Raw genomic sequence first — 25480 nt, forward strand, 5'->3', positions numbered from 1 at the left:
CAGGTATCCTTCACAAGATAGGATATGAACAGATTTTGAAGATTAGTAGCAGTTTTAGAAGCTGACTAGTTACTTTTTTTTTTTTTTTTTTTTTTTGAGACGGAGTCTTGCTCTGTCGCCCAGGCTGGGGTGCAGTGGCCGGATCTCAGCTCACTGCAAGCTCCACCTCCCGGGTTTACGCCATTCTCCTGCCTCAGCCTCCTGAGTAGCTGGGACTACAGGCGCCCGCCACCTCGCCCGGCTAGTTTTTTGTATTTTTTAGTAGAGATGGGGTTTCACCGTGTTAGCCAGGATGGTCTCGATCTCCTGACCTCGTGATCCACCCGTCTTGGCCTCCCAAAGTGCTGGGATTACAGGCTTGAGCCACCGTGCCCGGCCCTGACTAGTTACTTTTGTCGAGAAATATAGTGGAGATATAAATCTTGGCTCTGCTACTTAACTAGTTCTGTGATTTTGTATTTTTTGACAGACTCAGTCTTATCTGTGAAAAGGAAATAATAGTGCCAACCTCATAAGACTAAATTACGTAATTCACTTAAAGCACTTATTAGAGTACCTGGTGTGAAGCAAACTCAAGATAGCTTGATGCTGCTCTGAAAAACGATGCCTGGTGCACAGAAAACTCATGTCTTACCGCTGCTTGCTGCTGCTGCTGCTGCTGCTGGAGGAAGCTCAGCATAAAGTTTTGTGGGAGGAATGTGTCTGGAGATGATCATGAAGGGACTTCTCATGCTAGTGGGTGTTACCTTTTATCTTTCAGGTGGTAGTTTTTAAGCAAGGGAATTATATGGTTGGATTTGCTTTTTAGGTAGGTTATCTGAGGGTAATATAGAAAATAGATCTGAGACTGACTTCCAGAGATCAGTTGGGTTATTGTAATAATAAATTGAGGGTTTAATCTGTGTAGTGGGGTTGGAGAGGAAGGTAGACAGATTTGTTAACTAATTAGGACTTAATTTTTTTTACAAGAAATCTGTCTTTATTTCCTTGATTAGGAAGTAGGAGTGGTAAGTAGGTAAAGATAGTTGTTGAGAGAGTGTTAAGGATGACTCCCTGGCTTTTAGCTTAGAAGATTAAATGGATAGTGGTGTGACTAAACACATCAGAAAATACCAGAAGGTTTTTTTTTTTTTTTTAAAGAGATAGGGCCTAACTTTGTTGCCCAGGCTGGAGTGCAGTTGTGTGATCATAGCTCAGTGCAGCCTCAAACTCCTGGGATCAAGGGATCCTCCTGCCTCAGCCTCCCAAAGTGCTGGGATTACAGTTGTGAGCCATCACAACTGGCCAGGAAGTGGATCTTTAAAGAAGACGATGATGAGAACAGTGTTTGAACTGTTAGGGGACTCCCAGAAAATTAATAGCAAAGACTTTGACTAAAAATAAATGGGATTTAGGAGAGTAGGGCTGAAGGTAGATTTTGGAGTTGTCAGAAGGTAAGTTGTTAAAGCCATGGGAATTGATAGGATCACCCAAGCGTGTAGTGTAAAAAAAAGAAGGCGGCTAAGGCGGACACCTGAAACACCATATTTAAAGGACGTATAGAAGGAGAGAATTTATCTGAGATTCTTTTCATGTACTTACGAATTTTTTAAAAAAATGTCTTCCTTGTTACATAATCATCTAAGATTCTATAAAAGAATGGTCAGAGAATTAGAAGGCAGATCCTAGATGGTTTCAGAAGCCCTGGAAGTCAGTTCAAAGGAGGACTGCTAAGTCTCCACTGGTTTGTCATTTGGGATTGGGGTGATAGCAGGTGCAGTGTGTCGGAGAGTTAGAGGTAAGGAATGGAGATAATGTGCTAGTGGACTTAGTAGCTGTGTTGCTGTTGTGAGGAACAGTAATTTACAACCCATTTAGAAAAGTAATACACTGCCAATTTGATAATGTAAGGCCAGGCGTGGTGGCTCATGCCTGTAATCCCAGCACTTTTGGAGGCTGAGGTGGGAGGATTGCCTGAGCCCAGTAGTTTGTGACCAGCTTGGGCAACAAAGCGAGACCCTGTTTATTAGACTGGGCATGGTGGCTCACGCCTGTAATCCCAGCACTTTGGGAGGCCAAGGTGGGTGGATCACCTGAGGTCAGGAGTTCGAGACCAGCCTGGCCAACATGGTGAAACCCTGTCTTTACCAAATACAAAAAAATAGCTGGGCGTGGTGGCACATTCCTGTAATCGCAGCTACTCGGGAGGCTGAGGCAGGAGAATCCCTGGAACCTGGGAGGCAGAGGCTGCAGTGAGCCAAGATCGCACTGCTGCACTCCAGCTTGGGCAACAGAGCCAGACTCCATCTCAACTAACTAACTAACTAACTGAATAAATAAGTAAATAATAAAAATAATAAAATTAGCTAGGTGTAGTAGTATGCGCCTATGGTCCCAGCTATATGAGAGGCTGAGCCAGGAAGATCGCCTGAGCCCAGGAGGTCAAGGCTGCAGTGAACTGTGTTTCTGCCACTACACTCTAGCCTAGGCTACAGAGTGAGACACTATTTTGGGGAGGGGAGGGGAAAAGAAATTTTGGAAATTCAAGAAAAAAAAAGGTACAGAAAAATGTAAGGGGGAAAACTAAACCATAATTTTGTATGATTAATTGCTATCAATACTTCTGCTCATTTCTTTCCAAATTTTGTATATACACTTATGTTTTAAGCTTAGTTGTACTCTTTTTTTTTTTTTTTTTGAGACAGTCTTGCTCTGTTGCCAGGCTGGAGTGCAGTGGTGCAATTTCAGTTCACTGCAATCTCTGCCTCCCAGGTTCAAGTGATTCTGCCACCTCAGCCCACCGCGCCCCCCCACCCCACCCCAGTAGCTGGTACTACAGGCTCACGCCACCACACCCAGCTAATTTTTGTATTTTCAGTAGACACAAGGTCGCACCATGTTGGCCAGGATGGTCTCTATCTCTTGACCACGTGATCCGCCCACCTCGGCCTCCCAAAGTGTTGGGATTACAGGCGTGAGCCACCGCGCCCGGCCTAGTTATCCTCTTTATACAGGTTTTTACATCCTGTGTTTATCATTTATTTAATATTTTTTGGGAGACAGGGTATTACTCTGTTGCCCAGGCTGTAGTGCAGTGGCACAATCATAGCTCACTTTAACCTCAAACTGTTGGGTTCAAGTGATCCTCCTGCCTCAGCCACTCAAGTAGCTAGGACTACAGAGATGTGTCACCATGCCTGGCCTATTTTTAAATTTTTTTGTAGAGGATTATTATTGATTTATTTCTGTGTAACAGTTACAGTGTATTTCTTACATAATTATAAGCATTTTTCTATGAGATTAAAAGCTCTGAATATCTTTTTATTTTTAGCTGTGGCATAGTCTGTTATAAGTTTATTAAGGCACATCCATAGCTCTTCTCCTGTTGCCAGTTATTTAGATTGTTTTAATTCTTTCACTATCCTAAATAATCTTTTTTGCATGAAACTTGTCTTTATTTCCTTAGGAAAGATTTCTTGAAGTTGAATTGTGGATCAAAAGAAGGGATATGCACATTTTTAAGGCTTACGATACGCATGGCCAAATTACTCTCCAGAAAAATTATTCCAATTTATGTTTGGGTGGGAGAGACTTTGTTGTATGTATATGCTGAGGAGAAGGAATCACTAGTGAGTCCAGGAGAAGACTGAGGAGGCGAATGAGGCAAGTTTCTTTGTCCAGCAGATGGAATACGGGGATTTAAGTATAAATTAGGAATGTGGGATGCTATATGGAATTTATTTGTTGGCACTTATCACTACTTCTGGAAGCCTGTCTTGACAACCATTTCACTTCCAAACGAGATTAGGCTCCTCTGTTAACGCCCTTTCACGGCACCTTGTACTTCCCCTTCATAGCATTTAATCACATTCATAATTAATTATTTAAGATCTGTCCTGCCTGTTAGAGGATCCCCTGTAGGGAGGGCACAGACTTTTGTCTTTGCCACAGCTTTATACACAGAGATATTTAGTAAATGTTCATTGATCAGAGAAGTGGAAGTATTGAGGAACTATGAGATTGAAAACCACGAATTTGAGACAGCAGTTTATATACTTAAAATTTTTCACTATATACTCAGCTGGTTAGAGAGGAAAGTTGAATTGTATGATTGATGCAAAATGGGAAACTATAGGTTAGGTAAGTTGGAAGAACAATCGTAGTAATTGAGGTTACTGGTGAGGGAATATCTAAATGGACCATTTTAGTTCAGGCTGGGTAAGGAAAAAATGAAATCAGCATGGAGCTGATAATACTCAGAATGAGAGATTTATATATTGGTGTTTTTAGTGAGTTTTAAGGAGATGCGGAGGGATTTCTGAGGTGGATTTGCTGCATTGGCTAAGTGTAGGGCATAACAATGAAAGACAACTTAAATGAAGAGGAGCAAAGCTTTATCAGAGAGGCTTTTTTGGTCTGTTTTGTTTACTGCTATATCCATGGTGCGTCGAACAATGCCAGACGCAAAATAGGTGCTGCACAAATATGTTAACTGAGTAGAGGTGGGTAGGGATAATAACATCTTTTCTTTTGTAAACCCCTAGTGCTTACTGTGCGTAGTACAGAGTACAGATATTCAATATTTATGGAATGAACAGAATATGAGTCTTGGATTTTGGATATGTTCTTTACCTACATTTTGAAACCATCAGGAATGGTAGGAGCCGCATTTTTGGTGGAAGGGAAAATTGGTTAAGAAGGTGTGAAACATGGGAAAAGTGACCTAAAGATATATAACCATCATGTTTCTCAAATTATTCTTGAGTTGGTTATCTTTAGTGCGGTTTAAATCCCAAATCACCCTTACCTCTTACTCTGTCTTACTCTGTTATTTTATACTTAACAAGTGTAGGTACTTTTTTTTTTCCTCCAAGAATTTTTTTTTCCAGTTACAAGGTAATGCATTCTTAATGCAAAAGGGAAAATCAAACAGACAAATCCTGTGAAATAGAAAAAAGCATGTATATTTTTAAAAGGATATGCAATACTACCACCCAGATTAATGGCAGTTGACATTTTGGAGTATATTCTCTCCAGCTTTTTTCCTCTATTCAGACTGCTTTCAACATTAGTCTAAGAAAGAAAAATTGGTTTAAGATGTATTCGAGTCACATGAGAGGTTAAAAAAAATATTCTCATGGGTACCAGTACTTTTACTTTCACTTCAATGTAAATTTAATTAAAAATTCAGGGAGAAAATTTCATTTTAATGTCTTAAAGACACCCATGTCATATAACTTTAAGATTGTATAGTTTTGTCCTGATGAATATATTACTTGAAAGTCAAGCAGGAAAACAGTTTATAACCATTCTATTTATGTTTATCTCAGATATATTGAGTTCTTGCTCTTTGCCTATTGCTGGAATCACTTAGGTTGATTAACATTCCAGGATAAGGAGAAATGATCTGTTGGTCCTAGACTTTTTGGCGTTGTGGATGATTTGGTAGTCTGGATAGTGTTTTTGGAGGAGTGGTTGAAATGTTTTAAAAATGGTCGTTGAGAACTAATTGTTGTCAGATGGAAAAACAGATTGGTTAAGAGTTGAGATTCATCCCAGTGCTTCTTCGTGATTTGTATAATACAGAATCTAAGGAGTTTTCCTTCCCAACATTTGCAGACATATAGAAGAGTTAATACAGTGAATACCCTTGTACACACCACCTAGATTTTAGAATTAGGATTTTGCTGTATACTTTGTTGCAGATCTGTTCATCCACACCCCACCTTTTTAAAATGCATTTCAAAGTGAGTTGCAGAGTTTTCAAATCAGTTTTAAAATCCTCATTTTATACTTCTTTCTTTTTTCTTACTCTGAGAATCTTTGATTCTAGTGATATTAACATATTTATTTGCCTTAGCCTAGGATATTTTGATACATTTTCAAATTAAAATACCAGTAATTTGGGAGACCAAGGCGGGTGGATCACCTGAGGTCAGGAATTTAAGACCAGCCTGGCCAACATGGTGAAACCCTGTCTCTACTAAAAGTAACAAAAATTAGCTGGGCCCAGTAGCGGGTGCCTGTAATCCCAGTGACTCGGGAGGCTGAGGCTGGAGAATTGCTTGAACCCAGGAGGTGGAGGTTGCAGTGAGCCGAGATTGCGCCATTACACTCCAACCTGGGCAACAAGAGGAAAACTCTGTCAATTTAAAAAAAAAAAAAAATCAGTATTAACAAGAACATTAAATACTGTATGATTTTTTGCATTTATTTATTTATTGTGCTTTGGTTTTTAAAATATATCCCATTAGGGATGGATATTCAAAATACTATGTTTTAAAGTCACTTGAAGTAATTCTTTTTTCTGTATTTCTGCCACCAACTTGATATATGCTAGTTTCACTTATTTAAAATTATCTTCCATTCATAGGGACTGATTTTTAAATTTTTGTTTTAACTATGTAAAACATTTACATTGTTCCAAAGTAAGACTGTTTAAGAAGGCATTTGGCGGCCGGGCGTGGTGGCTCAAGCCTGTAATCCCAGCACTTTGGGAGGCCGAGATGGGCGGATCACGAGGTCAGGAGATCGAGACCATCCTGGCTAACACGGTGAAACCCCGTCTCTACTAAAAATACAAAAAAAAAAACTAGCCGGGCGCGGTGGCGGGCGCCTGTAGTCCCAGTTACTCGGGAGGCTGAGGCAGGAGAATGGCGTGAACCCGGGAGGCGGAGCTTGCAGTGAGCTGAGATCCGGCCACTGCACTTCAGCCTGGGCGACAGAGCGAGACTCCATCTCAAAAAAAAAAAAAAAAAAAGAAGGCACTTGGCCCAGGCACGGTGGCTCACACCTGTAATCCCAGCACTTTGGGAGGCTGAGGTGGGAGGATCACCTGAGGTCAGGAGTTCGAGACCAGCCTGGCCAACATGGCGAAACCCCATCTCTACTAAAAATACAAAAATTAACCAGGTGTGGTGGCACGTGCCCGTAATCCCAGCTACTTACTACTCAGGAGGCTGAGGCAGGAGAACCGCCTGAACCTGGGAGATGGAGGTTGCAGTGAGCCAAGATTGTTCTACGCATTCTGGCCTGGGTGACAGCATGACTCTCAAAAAAAAAAAAAGGAATTAAGGCACTAAACAGAAGGTTCACATCATCCTTCTCTCCCCCCCCACCCCAGGTAACCATTTTCATTAGTTCCTGGTTTATCCTTTTATTATTTCCTTTTGAAAATATAAGCAAATATGCCATCGAAAACTTTGAAGAGGTATCACAAGTAGCTGATGACACTAGTTGACTGTAGGTAGAGGAAGTGGTTAAATGGGGATGGGAGTGAAAGGAAACTTAACATTTTTGTTGCTTTTGAATATTTTTATTTTACCTATTTTCTTTGCTCTCTTTGAGAGGTTTAATATATTTTTACATTGAGAGAGGTACATTTATACTACTACCTATAGTCCACTCCTTTTAAGGTACTCTTGTATTGTGAGCAATAATGAAATTAGCTAATAAACTCTTCTGTACCTTTTCTTCCCTTTCCCCAGTGTCTCTGGGTTTTTTGCATTTAAAATTTATTATTGATTAACATGCAGTAAAATACATGTTTTTCAGTATACAGTTGTGAGTTTTGACAAATAGAATTACCTAACAACCACCACAACTAGAATTACATAACAACCACCACAATCAAGATAAAGAACAGTTCTCTCACCTCCCCAAACTTTCTCTTGTTGCCCCTTTATCTGAAACCCTTCTCCCACCCCTAACTTCTCACAACCATTGATCTGTCTTCTGTCCCTATAGCTTTGCCTTTTGAAGCCAGAATGTTATATAAATGTAACCTTTTGAGAATGGCTATTTTGTATTTACTTAGCATGATGCATGTGATACTCATCCAGGTAGTTGAGTGTATCAATAGGTGATTACTTTTTCTGTAAATTCTCTTCTTTGTGAATTGTTTTATATCTATGTTTTATGAGCATATAACATTTGCATATACTATGCTGTTATCTTTATTCTGATCAGGTAGTGTTAATTTTAAATTATATTCAATACTCTTCACCAGACCTTAACCCAAAGATACTTTTAGGATTTTTTGGTTGTTTGAAGCTCACATTCTACAAGTGAGCTCATGGGAACAATATTCTTTTAAGTCCTTTCGGTTCAGACTATTTGTATGTGACCATTATACTCATTATATTTGAAGCTTTGGTTGGATGTAAAATCCCTGGCACATGTTTTCTTTCTTTCTTTTCTTTCTTTCTTTCTTTTCTTTTTTTTTCCAAGACAGACTCTCACTTAGTTGCCCAGGTTGGAGGGTTGTGGCACAATCATGGCTCACTGCAGCCTCAACCTCCTGGGGCCAAGCGATCCTCCCGCCTCAGCCTCCTGAGTAGCTGGGACTGCAGGTGCACACCACTATGCTCAGCTAACTTTATTTTTTATTTTTATTTTTTGCTGGGACAGGGTCCCATTGTGTTGCTCAGGCTGGTCTTGAATTCTCGGGCTCAAGTGATGATCTTCCCACCTCAGCTTCCCAAAGTGCTGGGATTACATGCATGAGCCACTGCGCCCAGCTATGTTTTTTTTATGAGCTCCATGGGTATTTTCAAAGTCTTCTGCCATTTTATTCTTCCAAGAAATTTGGTCATTTGCCTGGATACCTGAAAGATGTTTCTTTTTCTTTGAAGAGCCGTTACTTGAATATGTCTTGGTGTTGATCTTGCTATGGCCTTAAGTAGTAGGTTCAAGTATTTTATTTCAGAAAAGTTATTTTGTGTGATGGTTTTCAATATTTGTTCTGTTCTATTACATGGGTTTGTTTTTTAGGGACTCTAATTATGAATGTATGTTGGATCTATTTGACTAACTTCTTTTATTATTTTATTTTTTTGAAGGGTTTTTTGATAAAAACTGGAAAGCCTGCTAGAGAAAATCTAAAAAGGGCTGTAACACTTGACTAACTTTGTTATTTTGAAAATTTCCTCCATTCTCTTTCCGCTTTTCTTGTGGGGTCTGTTATTTTGTGTTCCATTTGGCTTGTCTTTATTTCTGAAATAATTTTCTTTTTTTTTCTTCTAATTCTTATGTTAATAAGAACACTTTTTTGACCAATTTATATTAAAAATTGGAGACTTCCTATGAAAAAGTCTTGAACATCCAGTGTAAATGTTAAGTTATAGCACTTGTGAAAAGAAATATTGTTGAAAAACTAAACAGTAAAATGCATCTCAGTCTCCATAGTTTTATAGGTACACCTCATTTGGTACAAGTAGAACCTGTAATGCTTATAAAATTGAAATGTAAATCACTTTCTTCTGAACTTATTTGTGTGATTTAAAGTTGCTACTTTTTATTGTTTATTAATCTTATAGGGATATGTTGAAAAACAAGATTTTAAATATGGATTACAATATAAATAATTTTATTAACCAAAAATGTCAGTTTATTAGAAACATAAGCAATTTCATGTCTATTGGGTAAAAAGTAGAATTTGTTGTTTTATGCGTATGATAATTTTCCTTTACATTTAACACTGTAACAGTTTAGCAAATCAGGAAACCAAGTTATTTTGTGTTTTGTTGTTGTCATAGGAGTTAACTACAGATGGAATTATTTGACAAAGAATTGTCAGAGGAACTCTCAAACTAATAGGCTTTTCTTGTTTATAGAGCCTTATTGTCGTAGTTATTAAAAGGCAGGATAAATGAATAGGTCCTTGAAGTCCATCTTAGTAAATGTAGCCAGGCCTTAATTTAAGGTATTGTATATTTATATTTTTATAGCTCTTTGAGAGGTAATGGGAGAAAGATGCAGCTGAAGAAAGATGCAGCTTGCTGTATATTATTGTGAACTTTCCGAAGGCAAGAAATAATTTCTGTTATCCATGATTCTTTATGCTTTGGGAAGAATGTGGTGGAGAAGGTGCAGTGTAGAGAGAGAGATAAGTGGCAGCTTTACTGTCAGCATAGAATTAGAATTGGAACAAATTTTTTAAATCACGGATGATAAAGCGAAATGTTCTAGGTTGAAATAGTAATCTTGAAAAAGGACTTCTGTTACTTTAAAGTTTCTTACCTCAGTTCCATTGGTGCAGATAATCATCTGGTGATTAATATTTCACTTTGCAGTATTTTGAGCATGCATATACTTAAATTTCTTTTGTATATTAATAGCGGCTATTCTAAGAATGTAGGTGTTGGATACGGTGTGGTAAAGTCTGTGCAGCTGCAGGGGGATGTGCGAATAAGGCTTAGAAGGAAGAATTTTATTGTACTCACAGGTCTCAGGGAGGGTCACTGCATGCCGCACAGAGGAAGCACCAGGTTTTAGTCAGGAAGCAGAAGACAGGAGCCACGGAAAAGTCGGCCAGAGTCTTTATTGGTATTTCCTGGGAAAGGCAAGGGAGGGCAGAGTAAACAGTTAAGGATTGATGAGTTTGGATGATTCCTGCAAGCTTTGAGCTGTAGAGGTGTCTCTAATTGCCTGATACCTGACTCTGGAATGATTTAGGGCAGGAAATACTGGCTTCGTATGTGAGCGTTAGATAAGGAGGTGGGTTTGGCTGTAGACTCAGGATTGGTTGGTTTGTATATGGAAGACATGCTCCTGTGAGCTCTCTTATCTGTAAGAAAGTGCTAGCCCTGGTCAGCAAGCTTTTTAAGAAGCCAAAACATAATATAGTAAATAAAAAACATGATTTAAATACAATGGCCATCTGAAGTTCTGTTTACCCTGTCAAATAATTTCTGTGTTAATAATCTTTGAGAACCATAACTTTCTCAACAATTGCTTTCTTTTTGGTTCTTTATTATTTTTTATGAGTTCTCATTTCTTTTAGATAGTAATTGCCTTTTTTAAACCCTGAAATACATATCAGGTATGTAACCTGATTGAAATATTTTCACAGGAGCATCTGTAATTGTTTTTTGTTTGTTTGTTTTTTGAGATAACGTTTCTGTTGCCCAGGCTGGAGTGCAGTGACGTGGTCAGTGTTCACTGCAGCCTTGAACTCCTGGGCTTAGATGATCCTCTCACCTCAGCTTCTTGAGTAGCTGGCACTACAGGCGTGTACCACTATGCCTGGCTAATTTTTTATATTTTTTATAGAGATGGGGTTTTGCCATGTTGTCCAATCCAGGCTAGTTTTCGAGCTACTGGGCTCACGTGATCCGCCCACCTCAGTCTCCTAAAGTGCTGGGATTATAGTCTTGAGCCACCATACCTGGCCTGCAATTGTTGATGGAATGTTTTTGGTTTAATTTTATAGCACTACTATGTGCATCACCAGTTGGTATATATCACTTTTAATATTATTTCACTTTTGATGGTTGAAAGATAGATGTTAAAGTTTGTTCTTTTACATGAGAAAAAAATAGGTATGTGTTCATAAGTTTAAATATTTAAGATTGGTAACTTGTGAGTTATAGACAAGTGCCCTGAGTTTCTTAATAGAAATAGATACATATACATATGCTAGTGCATCTTGCTGTAGTAATTAACTTTTGGTGCTCTTAAGTCTTACTATATTCATAATGACATTTGTCAGAAATAAAAGCATTTTATTTCAAAGGTATTAAGTAATTTTTAGGTCTTGTAAGATTAAAAAAAAAAAGATCCCTCTTACCATGTCAGTAACTTATATATGTGAATAAACTATTCAGAATTTGAAATTTTAAACATCAAGCAGGGAATTTGATAGATACCATTAGACCCATTAGATTAATGATTTAGTATAATTAGAATTTTCTTCTGAAATTAATAAACACTTGAGTAAAGAAATTACATTTATAAAAATGCTTTTGAGTTTCAAATAAGGCACTGGTCAACTAACTCCAATCCTACAGGACAAAAATGTCTTTAGCTTACCAATCTTTTTGAAACTGCTAAAAATGGAATTATTTCACTCAAAAGGGTCATTATCTACCTTTTTGGAAAACATTGTTACTTTACATTTTCAATAAAAATTAGCACTGTACAAGCTGTTTTATAACATGCTTTCTAGCCCATTATTGTGTTATATCTTTTTGTTTTATTAAAAACTATTTTTATAGCAGGATTTATAATGACCTCATAGGCTTGTTTTGATTTTAAGACTTTGAGGATTCTAGCAGGACCTGGCCAGAGTTTGAGGGCTTCTCAGTTGCAGGGCCATGTCTTCCTCCATTGAGCCATTGAGTTTGTATAGTGGACAGGGCCTGGGTGGGACTATTTTAAGATGGAGGCAAAAGTACCACGTACTTTTAATGTATGCATATATAGTGATTTATTACCTGTCCTTTTTTGTTGCACATAAAGGTTAGTCTCAGTTTCATTTAGAATGAAAAGAATGTTTATTGAACATTCTTGTGTCTACCTTTGGATATGTCAATGATTATTTTCTTTAGAATATATTAGGTAAAAAGGATTTGCCATTTTAAGGATACTTTCTTTGAGGACTAGTGAGATCTAATATTTTTTATGTTTCTTTTCATGTGCCTGTGTGTGTTTTCCTGAAGCGCCTGTTCAATTATTACTCATGTTTTATTGGAATATTTACTTTTTAAAAACTTTATTTTTAATTAACATGCAGTAAAGTTAACTTTTTTTTTCGTTTGTACAGTTTTGTGAGTTTTGACAAATGCATAGGGTCCTGTAACCACTACCACAATTGAGATACAGAACAATTCCATCGCTCTCCAAACTTCCCTTTTATGCCCCTTCATTAATCCTCCCTCTACTTTTAACTCCTGGCAGCCACTGAATGACTCTCTTTTCCTATAGAGTTTCTTTTTCCAAAATGGCATGTAAATGGAATCATTGAGTATGTAACCTTTTTTTGGTGGGGAGAGGGGATGAAGTCTCGCTCTGTTGCCCAGGCTGGAGTGCAATGTGGTGTGATTTTGGCTCACTGCAACCTCTGCCTCTCGGGTTCAAGCGATTCTCCTGCCACAGCTTCCAAGGTAGTTGGGATTACTGGCATGCACCCCCATGCCCAGCTAATTTTTGTATATTTAGTGGAGACGGAGTTTCACCATGTTAGCCAGGCTGGTCTCAAACTCCTGCCTTTAAGTGATCCTCCCACCTTGGCCTCCTGAAATGCTGGGATTACAGGCGTGAGCCACTGTGCCCAGCCAGGATGTAACCTTTCGAGACTGACTTCTTTCAGTTAGCATAATACCTGTTAGATTAATCCATATTGATGCTTGTACCAATAGTTCATTACTTTTTATTACTGAGTAGTATTCCACTTGTCAGGGTGTAAGTTTATTCATCTCTTCCCAGCAGAAGACTTTGGGTTTTTTGCAGTTTATGTAATTATGAGTGTAACTGCTGTAAACTTTCACAGGTTTTTGTGAGAACTTATTTTCTTAATATTTTTAAGCATACTGTATATTAAAGATATATTTTTTGTTATATATGTTGGAATATTTCTCCTAACTTGTTTTCCCTTTATATTTGTTCATTTTGTTTTTATTCCCCTAATTAACAAGCTTTGGTTTTTAGTTTTAGGTTTACAGAGAAAGAAAACAGTAAGATAGTTCCCTCCCATATGTGCCCATCTTCCACACACAGTTTCTCTTAAGAACATCTTGCATTAGTATGGTACATTTGTTACAGTTGGTGAACCAATATTGTTACACTATTATTAACAAAAGTCTATTAGATTATATAAGGGTTCACTCTTTTGTTGTACATTTCTGTGAGTTTTGGCAAATGCATAATGTCACGTATCCAAATTGTCACATAGAACAGTTTGACTGACTGAAAATCCCCTGTGCTCTATTTATTCACCCTTTTCCCTTCTCTCCTCTCCCCCTACCTGCAGACTGATGACACCCACTGATCTTTTTGCTGTCTCCATAGTTTTGCTTTTCCTTTAAAGAGTGTCATATTTTGGAATCATACAGTACACGGTCTTTTCAGACTGGCTTCTTTCACTTAGCAGTGTACGTCTAAGACCCATATGTGTTTTTTCATGGCCTAATGGTTCATCACTTTTTGTCACTAAATAATACTCCATTGTATGGATGTACCATAGTTTGATAATCCAGTCACCTGTTGAGGGACTTCTTGGTTCCTTCCAGATTTTGTTATTTATGAATAAGTTGCCACAGACATTTGTGTGCAAGTTTTTGTGTGGTCGTAAATTTCCAGCTTGTTTGAGTAAATGTCTAGGAGTGTGATTGCTGAATCATATGGTAAGACTGTGTTTACCTTTGTAAGAAACTGGCAAACCATCTTCCAAAGTGGCTATACCATTTTGCATTCCCACCAACAATGAATGAAATTCCTATTACACCACATCCATCCTCACCAGCAATTGGTATGTCAGTTGTTTGAATTTTAGCCATTATAATAGGTGTGTAGGGGTATCTCATTATTGTTTTAATTTGCATTTCCCCAGTAATATATGCTAAGCATCTTTTCATATGTGTATTTGTCATTTGTAGATCATCTTTGGTGAAATGTCTATCCAGAGCTTTTGCCCAGTTTTTAATTGGTTGTTTTTCTTGTTGAGTTTTAAGAATTCTTTTTATATTTTGAATATACAAAGGTCGTTTATCAGATATTTGTTTTGCAAATACTTTTCTCCCAGTGTGTGGCTTATCTTTTTGTTCTCTTAATAGTGTCTTTCACAGAGCAGTAGTTTTTAATTATAATGAGCCCTATTTGCTCTTTCTTTCTTTTCATAGTCCTTGCTTTTGGTTTTGTATGTAAAAAGTCATTGCTGAACCAAAGGTCACCTAAATTTTCTGTGTTTGTATTTCTCCTATGTTTTCCTATGTTTATAGTTTTGTATTTTACTTTTGGGTCTGTGGTCCATTTTGAGTGGATTTTTTCTGAAAGGCGTAAAATCTAGATACATTTTCCCTGTTGTACTGCTTTTGCTGTTTTGTCAAAGATCAGTTGACAACTACAAGATCAGTAATTTTGTAGGTCTATTTTTGTACTCTGTTCTGTTTCATTGATCTGTATGCACACTTTTGCCAATACCATGCTCTCTTGATACTGTAGCTTTACAGTAGGTCTTGAGGTTGAGTAGACTTGAAGTAAAATTCTCTAACTGTTCTTTAGCATTGTGTTTTCTATTCTGGATCTTTGCCTTTCTATCGAAACTTTAGAATCAGTTTCTTAATATTCATAAAATAACTTGCGGGGATTTTGAGTGGAATTATGCCAGATCTGTGGATCAAGTTGGAAAGAAGTGACATCTTAACAGTACTGAGTCTTCTTGTCCATGAACATAGGCTATTTTTCTATTCATTTAGATTTTCTTTGATTATTTCAGCAGTTTTATAGTTCTCATGGAATCAATTTTGTTCACATTTGTTAGATTTATGCCTAAGTATTTCCTTTTTTGTTGGTGCTAATATAAGTGATATTGTGTGTTTAAAATTCCAGTTCATTGCTGGTGCATAGGAAATCGACTTCTGCGTATTAACCTTGTATTCTGCCACCTTGCTATGGTTGCTTTTTTTCCCCAAGAGGCTTTTTTCTCCATTCTTTGATACTGTCTACATAAACAATCTTTTAAGCTACAAAAGTAGGTTTATTTTTTCTTTCTCAATCTATATACCTTTTATTTCCTTTTCTTGTCTCATTGCATTAGCTAGGACTTCCCCTATGATGTTGAATATGAGCTGTAAAAGGAAACATCTTTGCCTTTTTTCTGGTCTTAAAGAGAAAGTGTCTAGTTTCTAGCCATTAAGTATGAGACTAGCTGTAGGTTTTTTGTAGATGTTCTTTATCAAGTTGAGGAAGCTGCCCCTCTATTCCTAGTTTACTGAGGGTTTTTATCAAGAATGGTGTTGGATTTTGTCAGATACATTTTCTGCATCTGTTGGTCTGATCATGTGATTTTTCTTCTTTAGCTTCTTGATGTGATTGATTACATTGTTTTCTTTGAATGTTGAGCCAGCTTTGCATATCTGGGGTAAATCCCACTTAATCTTGGTGTATAGTTCTTTTAAAAAAAATTTTAATTTGATGTATTTATTTTAATACCCAGACTTCAAGGAGATATAGTTCTTTTTGTACATTGCTGGATTTGATTTGCTAATACTTTATTGAGGATATTTACATCTGTGTTCATGAGAGATATTTGCCTGTAGTTTTCCCTTCTTGTAATGTCTTTATTTGGTTTTGGCATTAGGGTAATGCTAGACTCAGAATGACTTAGGAAGTGTACCCTCTGAGTGTAATTTCTGGAAAAGATTGGAGACAGTTGTGTCATTTCTACCTTACGTGTTTAGTTGGAATTACCCTGAAGCCATCTGGGTCCAGTGTTTGGTTTTTTTGGGAAGGTTATTTATTGTTACTATTATTTTTTTCTGAGTATATATGTTTATTTAGCTTTTACAAACAGTAACCACAATTAAAAAAAAAGAATGAATGCAGATAACTTTTGAACACAATGTATCATACACCCTGATTGGATATATTCTGAGGACAAACATGCAACAAATATTCTTGAATTTTATTTAATAGATTTATTATGGGTGTGCTTGCTACTACTGGGTATCATTGCTTCTAGGCTCTTTCAGTGGATGGAGTTTATTTTGACACTACAATTCAATCTGGTTACCAGAGTTCTTCCTCTTCTTTCTCATTTCTGTAAAGGTTATTAATTATTGATGTAATTTTTTTAATCTATAGAGGCATATTCAGATTTTCAATTTCTCCTTGTGTGAGTTTTGATAAGTTATATCTTTCAAGGAATTGCCTTGAAATCCATTTCATCCAAATAGTCAAATTTGTGGGAATAAAGTTAGTTATAAATGTTTCTTTAATACTTTTTTAATGTCTGTGGGATTAGTATTGATATTATTACTGATAATGATAGTTTCTTATGTCTTTGATTTTGGTATTAATAATTTGTGTTTTTTCTCTTGGTTATCCTGGCTAGAGGTTTATCAATTTTACTGATCTTTTCAAAGAAATGGCTTTTAATTTTGTTGATTTTTTATTTTATTTTATTCTTTTAAATTTCACTGCTGTCTCCTCTATTTCTCATTTCTTCCTCTTTCTCTTGGTTTATATTTATTGCTCCAGTTTCCTAAGGTGGAAAGGTAAATCATTGATTTTAGATCACTATTGCATTCAGTGCTATACATTTCTCTATAGGCATTGCTTTCACTGCATCCCACAAATTTTGATACGTTGTTTTCATTTAATTCAAAATATTTTAAAATTTCTCTTCAGACTTCTTTGACTGGTATGTTATTTTAAAATGTGTTGTTTAATCTCCAGATATTTGGGGATTTTCCAGCTATCTTTCTTTTATTGATTTCTAGCTTAATTCCATTAAAGTCTGAAAGCATAGTTTGTGTGACTTTAATTAAGGTGTGTCTTTTTTATGTCCCATAATGTGGTCTGTTTTGGTGAATGTTTTTGTGAGATTAAGAAGAATATGTATTCTGTGGTTACTGGATAAAGTATACTCTAAATGTCAATGAAATCCAGTTGATTGATGATACTTTTCAGTTTGACTATATCTTCACTGGTTTTCTGCCTGCTGTGTCTGCCAGTTCTGATATAGGGGTGTTGATGTCTTCAGTTATAGCTATGGAGTTAACTGCTGCTTCTTGTAGCCCTATCGTTTTTGTCTCACCTCCTTTGACACTTTGTTGTGAGGCTCAGACACATTAAGTGTGGCTGACTGCCACAGTTACCACTTGAGACCATCACTAAGACAGTTACTACTGTTACTACTTGAGACCATCATTATGAGACTGAATCAAGGAGACAGAAGTAGAAATGAAAACTTAAGACAAAAGTAACTATTTCAAAGTAAGGGTAACATGGGGAAGAAGAAGAGAGAAGAAGAGAAGACAAGGGCTCCCTGCTTCTAGTGAGCAAAGGCAACTGCCTGAGACTCTACAGCCATTAGTATTTATTGGGTAGAAAGAGCAGGGAGGAGGAGGTAGTGATTGGTCAGCTGCTTGATTGATCACAGGTTCACATTATTGCTAACAGGCTTCAGTTGTGCCTAATCACAAGAAACACTTGTGCCTGGGTGGTGGCTGCCCTCAGCCTTTCTTCTGGGCAGCAGACACAGTTTGTCAGTTTGCCAACATCCTGCTATTATGAGAAACACTTTGCTATTTAATTATATAGCCTCCAGTAATATACTGAGTTGATCATGGCCCTCAACAATTAAGGATTGTTACATCTTATTTGATAATTGATCCTTGATCATTATGTAATGCTCCTGTTTTTCTCTGATAATTTTTCTTGTTCTGAATTCTGCTTTGTTAGAAATTAATATAACTAGTCCAGCTGCCTTTTGATCAGTGTTGGCATTGTGTGTATTTCTCCATCACTTTAACCTATCTGTGTCTTTATATTTAGAGTGAGTTTCTTGTAGACAACATATATTTGGGTCTTACTTTTTATTCACTCTTGTCAGTTGTCTTTTAATTGGTATATTTAGACCATTCACATTGAAAGTATTGTTAAAGTTGGATTTTAGTGTCTACCATGTGTTTCTTTCTCATTATACTTGTTCCTTGTTGCTTATTTTAAAATTTACTTTTTTTCTTTTCTTTTTTTTTTTTTTTTTGAGACAAGGTCTCCCTCTGTCTCCCAGGCTGGAGTGCAGTGGCGTGATGTTGGCTCACTGCAACCTTGACTTCCTGGACTCAAGTGATTCTCCCGCTTCAGGTTCCCAAGTGGCTGGAACTACAAGGGCACACCACCACACCTGGCTAATTTTTGTATTCTTTATGGAGATGGGATTTTGCCATGTAGGCCAGGCTGGTGTTGAACTCCTGGGCTCAAGTGATCCTCGCGGCTCGGCCTCCCAAAGGGATTACAGGCATGAGCTACTGTGCCTAGCCCATTGTCTGATTTTAATTGAACATTGTATATGATTCCATTTTTCTTTTCTATTTAAGATACCAATTGTACTTCTTTAAAAAGATTTTTTAGTAGTTTCCCTTAGAGCTCATCTAATTTCATTTTTAAATACCACTTACTCTACTTCACAGATAGTGCAGGTACCTTATAACAGAATATAACCAATTCCTCCCTCCTGACCCTTATAGCATTGCTGTTATTCATTTCACTTATCCATAAACAACAGTTACCCAAGATATTGTTACTATTTTAAATACTTATCTATGTGATCAGTTAAGCTTAAGAAAAATAAAAGAGTGTATCTTCATTTATTCCTTCTTGGACTCTTCCTTTCTTCATAAGGATTCTCTTTTCTCACCTATATTATTTTCCTTTTCTCTGAAGAACTTTTAACAAATCTTGCAAGGCAAGTTTGTTGGCGACAAGTTCCCCAGGTCTGAGAAAGTCTTTATTTTTCTTTTACTTTTGAGGGATACTTTCTCGGGATGCTAAATCCTAGCTTGGTGGGGTTTTTTTCCCAACGCTTAAATATTTCACTCCACTCTTGCTTACATGATTTCTGAAGAGAAGTCTGATAAAATTCTTATTCTTCTTTCATATAGGGTATTTTTTTCCCCTGATTTCTTTCAAGACTTACTCTTTTTTTGACCTAGGTTTGAAGATGAGGTGTTAATGTTTTGATGTTTATCCTGTTTAGTGTTCTCTGAGCTTTCTGGATTTGCCATTTGGGGTATCTGTCATTAATTTTGGAAAAGTATCAACTATTATTACTTCAAATACTTCATTTTCTTTGTTTCTTCTCATTCTAGCATTACTATTATGAATATTTTTCACCTTTTATAGTTGTCCTACATTCTAAAATATCATGTTCCAGTTTTTTTTAAGCTCACTGATTCTTTTTTTTTTGTTTCAGTCTGCTGATTGCCCATCAAAGGCATTCTTTGTGTTAATGTTTTTTATTTCTAGCATTTGGTTTTGATTCTTTCTTATAGCCCTTAGCATTTTAATGAGTTATTTAAAATTTCTAGTTTGATCATTCAAAATCTACCTTATCTGAGTTTGGTTTTGATGCTTGCTTTGTCTCTTCAGACCTTTTCCTTGCCTGTTACATGCCTTGCAATTTTTTGCTGAAATCTGGACATGACTTACTGAGTAGTAGAAACTCAGGTAAACATGTGTTTAATGTGCGATTTTAGGTTTATCTGGCTAGGAGTTAGGCTGTGTTTAATGTTCACTAGGTGTTTGTATTGTTTGTAGGTATAAGACGTTTCATTTTCCTCTACTTTCCTGGTTTTTGTCTTGTTGTTTTGGGTGTCCTTAGAAACTTTTATTAATAAAAAAAAGTCTGTTTCTTGTAATTTTCTCAGTTGTAGTCTGTTATATTGGAACCCTGTTTATGTGGTCATAAGGTAGTAGAGAGGAGAAGTGTTCTGTAATCATATGATGAAATCTGTTGGGTTTTTTAGTGGACTAGAGTTGCTGAACAGACCTTCAAAAGAATTTCTTAAGCCTTTTTTTCCCTCTTCTTGTCTCAGGAAGGTTAGAAGGGGCTGGAATTACTGCTCTTCCTCTAGGTCAGATTTCAAAATGGTTACTTTTCCCTTTTCCCTACCCAAAATGGAGGGGATTTTCCTCTAATAAAAACCCCGTGGAGCTCCTTTTCTCACCTATATTCTCTCCCTGAAGACTGAGCCCTCACGAGTTAAAGCTCAGGTTAGTTCACTCTCAGTCTCAAGCAGTTTGCTAATTACCTTTAAAGTGTTCCTTCCAGTTATTGGCTCCAGAGTAAATATAGCTCCATATGTCTATATTCACGTTTCTTCAGTTTTTCCGGAGGTGTTGTGACCTGTGAACTCAGTTTTCCAATGCATCTAAGAGTAGTTGATTTTCAGTTGTTCTGCTTTTTTCTTGTGAGGATGGGAGTAATGACTTCCAAGCTGTTTACATAATAGAGCTGAACATCGATGTCGTTATTTTTTTAATGAGAGTTTTTTTGAGATGTATAATTCATGTACATATTCACCCTTTAAAAATGCACAATTTGGTAATTTTTACTGTATTCACAGAGTTATGCAGCCCTTACTATTTAATTTTTAAACATTTCTGTCACCTGGAAAAGGAACCCCAAAACACTCCTCCCAGTTCCAGGCAGCAACTAACTATTTTGTTTTCATGGATTTACGTATTCTGGACATTTCATATAAATGGAATTATACAAAATGTGACCTCTTGTTTCTGACTTCTTTATCTTAACATAATGTTTTAAAGGTTTATTTATGCTGTATCATGCATCAACACTCCATTCCTTTTTGTTGCCAAATAATATTCCATTGTATTCATATATCACATTCTGTTTATCCATTAGTTGGTAGAAACACTTTCTGACTGTTATGAATATTGCTGTTATGAACAATTGTGTAACATTATAGTATGGCTGTATGTTTTCATTTTTATTGCAGAAAATGGGAGTATAATTTCTGGGTCATAGATACCCTATGACTAACTTTTTGAGGAGCTGCCAGACTGTTTTCCAAAGTGGCTATACCATTTTACTTACTACCAGCTATGATAGTTTCAGTTTCTCCACATTCTTGCCGACACATACCTTCTTGATTCTGGCCATCCTAGTGTATGTAAAATGAGAGCTCATTGTGTCTTTTGATTTGCATCTTTAATTACTAATGATTAGCGTAGTTTTACTTGCTTATTGGACATTTATATGTCTTTGAAGAAATGTCTATTCAGATCCTTTGCCCATTGTTGTAGTAGGGTTTTCTTTTTATTGAGCTGTAAGAGTTCTTTATATATGCTGGAAAAAGGTACCCTATCAGATATATGAGTTGCATATATTTTCTGCCATTCTGTGGATTGTCTTTTAGTTTCCTTGACAGTATCCTTTAAAGCACAAAAATTTTAAATTTTATGAAGTCTAGTTTGTCTAATTTTTCTTTTTCTTTCTTTCTTTTTTTTTGAGATGGAGTCTCGCTCTGTCTCCCAGGCTGGAGTACAGTGGCGTGATCTTGGCTCACTGCAAGCTCCGCCTCCCAGGTTCACACCATTCTCCCACCTCAGCCTCCCAAGTAGCTGGGACTACAGGCGCCTGCCACCACCCCCGGCTAATTTTATTTTTGTGTTTTTAGTGGAGATGGGGTTTCACCATGTTAGCCAGGATGGTCTCGATCTTCTGACCTCATGATCCTCCCGCCTCGGCCTCCCAAAGTGCTGAGATTATAGGCATGAGCCACCATGCCTATAATCTTATGTTTCTTCTGCTTCTGATGTCATATCTAAGAGACCATTGTCTTAAACCACTATCACAAAGACTTAAATCAGTGTTTTCATCTAAGAGTTTCATAGTTTTAGCTCTTCAGTTGGCTCTCTAATCCATTTTGTGTTAATTTTTGTATATGGTGTGAGATAGGGATCCAGCTGCATTCTTTTTGAATTTTTTTTTTTTTTAATTTTTGAGACAGAATCTTGCTCTGTCGCCCAGGCCAGAGTGCAGTGGCACAATCTCAGTTCACTGCAACCTTCACCTGCCAGGCTCAAGCAATTCTAATGCCGCAGCCTCCCGAGAAGGGCTAATTTTTGTATTTTTAATAGAGATGGGCTTTTGCTATGTTGGGTAGGCTGGTCTTGAACTCCTGACCTCAAATGATCACCCACCACTTTGGCCTTTCAAAGTGCGGGGATTATAGGCTTGAGCCACTGTGCCCAACCTCAGCTGCATTCATTTGCATGTATATGTTTTCCCAGTACAATTTGTTGAAAAAAACCAGTTCTTTCCCTGCTGGATTTTTCCTCCTTGTCAAAAATCAGTTGATCTACCAGATGCTGTGGCTCATGCCTATAATCCCAACATTTTGGGAAGCTGAGGTGGGCAGTATTGCTTGAGCCTAGGGAGTTTGAGACTAGCCTGGGCAACATGGAGAAACCTTGTCTCCACAAAAAGTGCAAAAAAAAAGTTAGCCAGGCATAGTGGCATGCAACTGTAGTTCCAGCTACTGGGGTGCTGAGGTGTGAGGATCACCTAATCAGGGGAGAAAAGAGGCTGCAGTGAGCTGCGATCATGGCATTGCACTCCAGCCTGGGTAACAGAGTGAGACCTTACTTGTCGCAAAATGACAACAACAATAAAATTAATTGATCATAAATATAAGGGTTAGTTTCTGGACTCTCAATTATATGGCATTGATCTCCATGTCTGTTTTTAAGCCAGCAGCACACTCTCTTGGTTACTGTAGCTTTTTATTGAGTTTTAAAATTGGAATATGTGAGGCTTCCAACTTTGTTCTTCTTTTTCAAGATGATTTTGGCTCTACTGGGCCCTTGCATTTGTGTATGATTTCAGGATCAATTTGTCAATTTCTGCAGCAAAGCAAGTTAGGATTTTTATAGGGTTTGTATTGAATCTCTAGATTAATTTGGGGAGTATTGCTATTTTAACAATATTTAGTCTTCAAATCCATGAATATGGCATGGGGAGTCTTTTCATTTATTTAGGAGTTCTTTCATTTTTTCAACAATGTCGTTTTTAGTGTTCAGGTTTCGTACTTCTTTTGTTATATTTATTCCTAGGTGTTCTTTTTTTGTATTCTGTCCCAAATGAAAGTATTTTCTTAAATTCATTTTCAAATTATTTCTAGTGTATAGAAATACGACTGATTTTGGCATGTTAATCTTGTATCTTGTAGTCTTGTGGAACTTGATTACTTTTAATAATTTTGGGGGAGGAGATTCTTCAGGATTTTCTATATACAAGATTGTCCCATCTGTCTGTAGAGGATGTTTATTTCTTGCTTTCTGATCTGATGGCTTTTATGTCTTTTTTCTTGCCCCCTTGCCCAGGATAGAAACTTCAGTACTATGTTGAATAGAAGTGGTGAGAGAAGACATCCTTTTTTTCGTCCCTAATCTTAAAGTCAAAGTATTCAGTCTTTTACCACTAAGTATGCTATTAGCTGGGGATTTTTCATAGATGTTCTTTATCAGTTTGAGGAAGTTTTCTATTTCAAGCTTGCTGAGTCATGATTTTTCATAATTTGTTTTAAATCATGAAAGGGTGATGGGTTTTGTGAAATTATTTTTCTGTGCCTGTTGAGATGATTATATGGATTTTGTTCTTTATTTTTCTTAATATATTACATTGATTGATTTTTGTTTGTTAAACAAACTTCATGTTTTTGGGATAAATCCCATTCGGTTATGATTTATAATCTTTTTTATGTGTTGCTGGATTTGATTTCCTAGTAATTTGTTGAGGATTTTTGCATCTGTATTTAATGAAGGATATTTTTTTCTGTAGTTTTTTTGTGATTCCTTTATCTAGTTTTGGTAACAAGGTAGTACTGGCTTTGTAGAATGAGTTAGGAAGTATTTCTAGCTTTTTTGGAAGAGTCTGGGAAAGATTAATGTTAATTTTTATGTTTGGTAGATTTCCCCAGTGAAGCCATCTGAGCACGGGCTTGTCTTTGTGTTTTAAAATTACTCTGCATTTTCAGTAGTTTGTGTCTTTCTAGGAATTTGTCCGTTTAAAGGAGGTTGTGTCATTCATTGTTCATAGCATTTAATATTTGTTTTCTTACGATCCTTTTTAGTTTAGTAGTAATACTCCTTTAATTCCGAATGTTTAGTAATTTGAGTCTTTTATTTTTCTTACTTATTAGCACCTACTTTTGAATTTGTTGATTCTGTTGTTTTTCTAGTCTCTATGTCACTTATTTCTGCCCTAATCTTTAAAATTCCTTTTCTGCTACCTGCTTTGGGTTTAGTTCATTCTTAACGGTAGAAATTGGATTACTAATTAGAGATCTTTTTTATTTAATTTTTGACAACAGTAACAAAAAATGCGTTGCATAAGAATGGGGATACATTCTGAAGAATGTGTTGTTAGGTGATTTTGTCATTGTAGGAACATCATAGACTGTACAGACCTAAATGGTATAGACCATACCACATGGCCTATTACCACCTAGGCCATGTGGTGTGGTCTATTGCTCCTCGGCTACAAAACTGAATAGCTTGTTATTGTACTGAATACTGTAGGGAATTGTAACACAATTGTTTTGTGTATCTAAATACATCACATAGAAAAGATACAGTAAAAATATGTGGTATAAAAGATTTAAAATGGTACACTTGTATAGAACAGCTCCATTATAATCTTACAGGACCATTGTACATGTGGTCTGTTGTTGACTGGAACATGACTGTAAATGGGTTTTTAAAAGTATTTCTTGCATTGCCAGCATGTGATACATATACTAACTTAATCAGGGATATAATAGATCAAAGATGCATTAAAAACTTAATAAGGTACTCATTAATATACTGCCAAAAGGCATAGCAGAAAACTAATAATGGCCATAAAACAAAAATAAGTATTAAAAAGAACACAGAAAAAGATGGAGAGAACAGATGGACAAATAGCAAGATAGTAGGCTTAAGCCTATCGATAATAGGAATTAAACTAGAATGCTGTTAGTCTCCATTGTATGTTAGGCACAAACGTTACTTACATAACGTAATAAATATATAATTTGTGATGATCTACGTTGACATATTGGTCTGAAAAATCTTCATGTTCATTGCTCTTTGTAAACACATAGTACCACAGTAATAAATTTCTTGTTCACATAAATTTTGCCTGTCTGTTATTATTGGGTTGAGTTTGTTTTTGTATGTCAGACAGCCTTCATATTCAGTTTACTGTGAGTTA

The 25480-nt window shown here is 36.6% G+C and overlaps 1 protein-coding gene, 1 long non-coding RNA gene and 1 other non-coding gene across 3 annotated transcripts in view; 1 reads left to right on the forward strand and 2 right to left on the reverse strand.

The window, feature by feature from the left end:
- RANBP9 (RAN binding protein 9) overlaps nucleotides 1–25480 on the forward strand; it is a 96280-nt gene that overhangs the window by 23034 nt on the left and 47766 nt on the right. The window lies entirely within an intron of this gene.
- Nucleotides 6967–10315, reverse strand: LOC135970701 (uncharacterized). The gene is made up of 2 exons (XR_010586540.2): nucleotides 10203–10315; nucleotides 6967–7029 (listed from the first exon to the last, which is right to left on the reverse strand). It is a non-coding gene; the product is annotated as an uncharacterized lncRNA (long non-coding RNA).
- LOC123573211 (U7 small nuclear RNA) lies at nucleotides 8817–8879 on the reverse strand. Its single transcript, XR_006697941.1, has one exon. It is a non-coding gene; the product is annotated as a U7 small nuclear RNA (small nuclear RNA).

Source organism: Macaca fascicularis, chromosome 4 (assembly GCF_037993035.2).
Source record: "Macaca fascicularis isolate 582-1 chromosome 4, T2T-MFA8v1.1".
Taxonomy (NCBI): domain Eukaryota; kingdom Metazoa; phylum Chordata; class Mammalia; order Primates; family Cercopithecidae; genus Macaca; species Macaca fascicularis.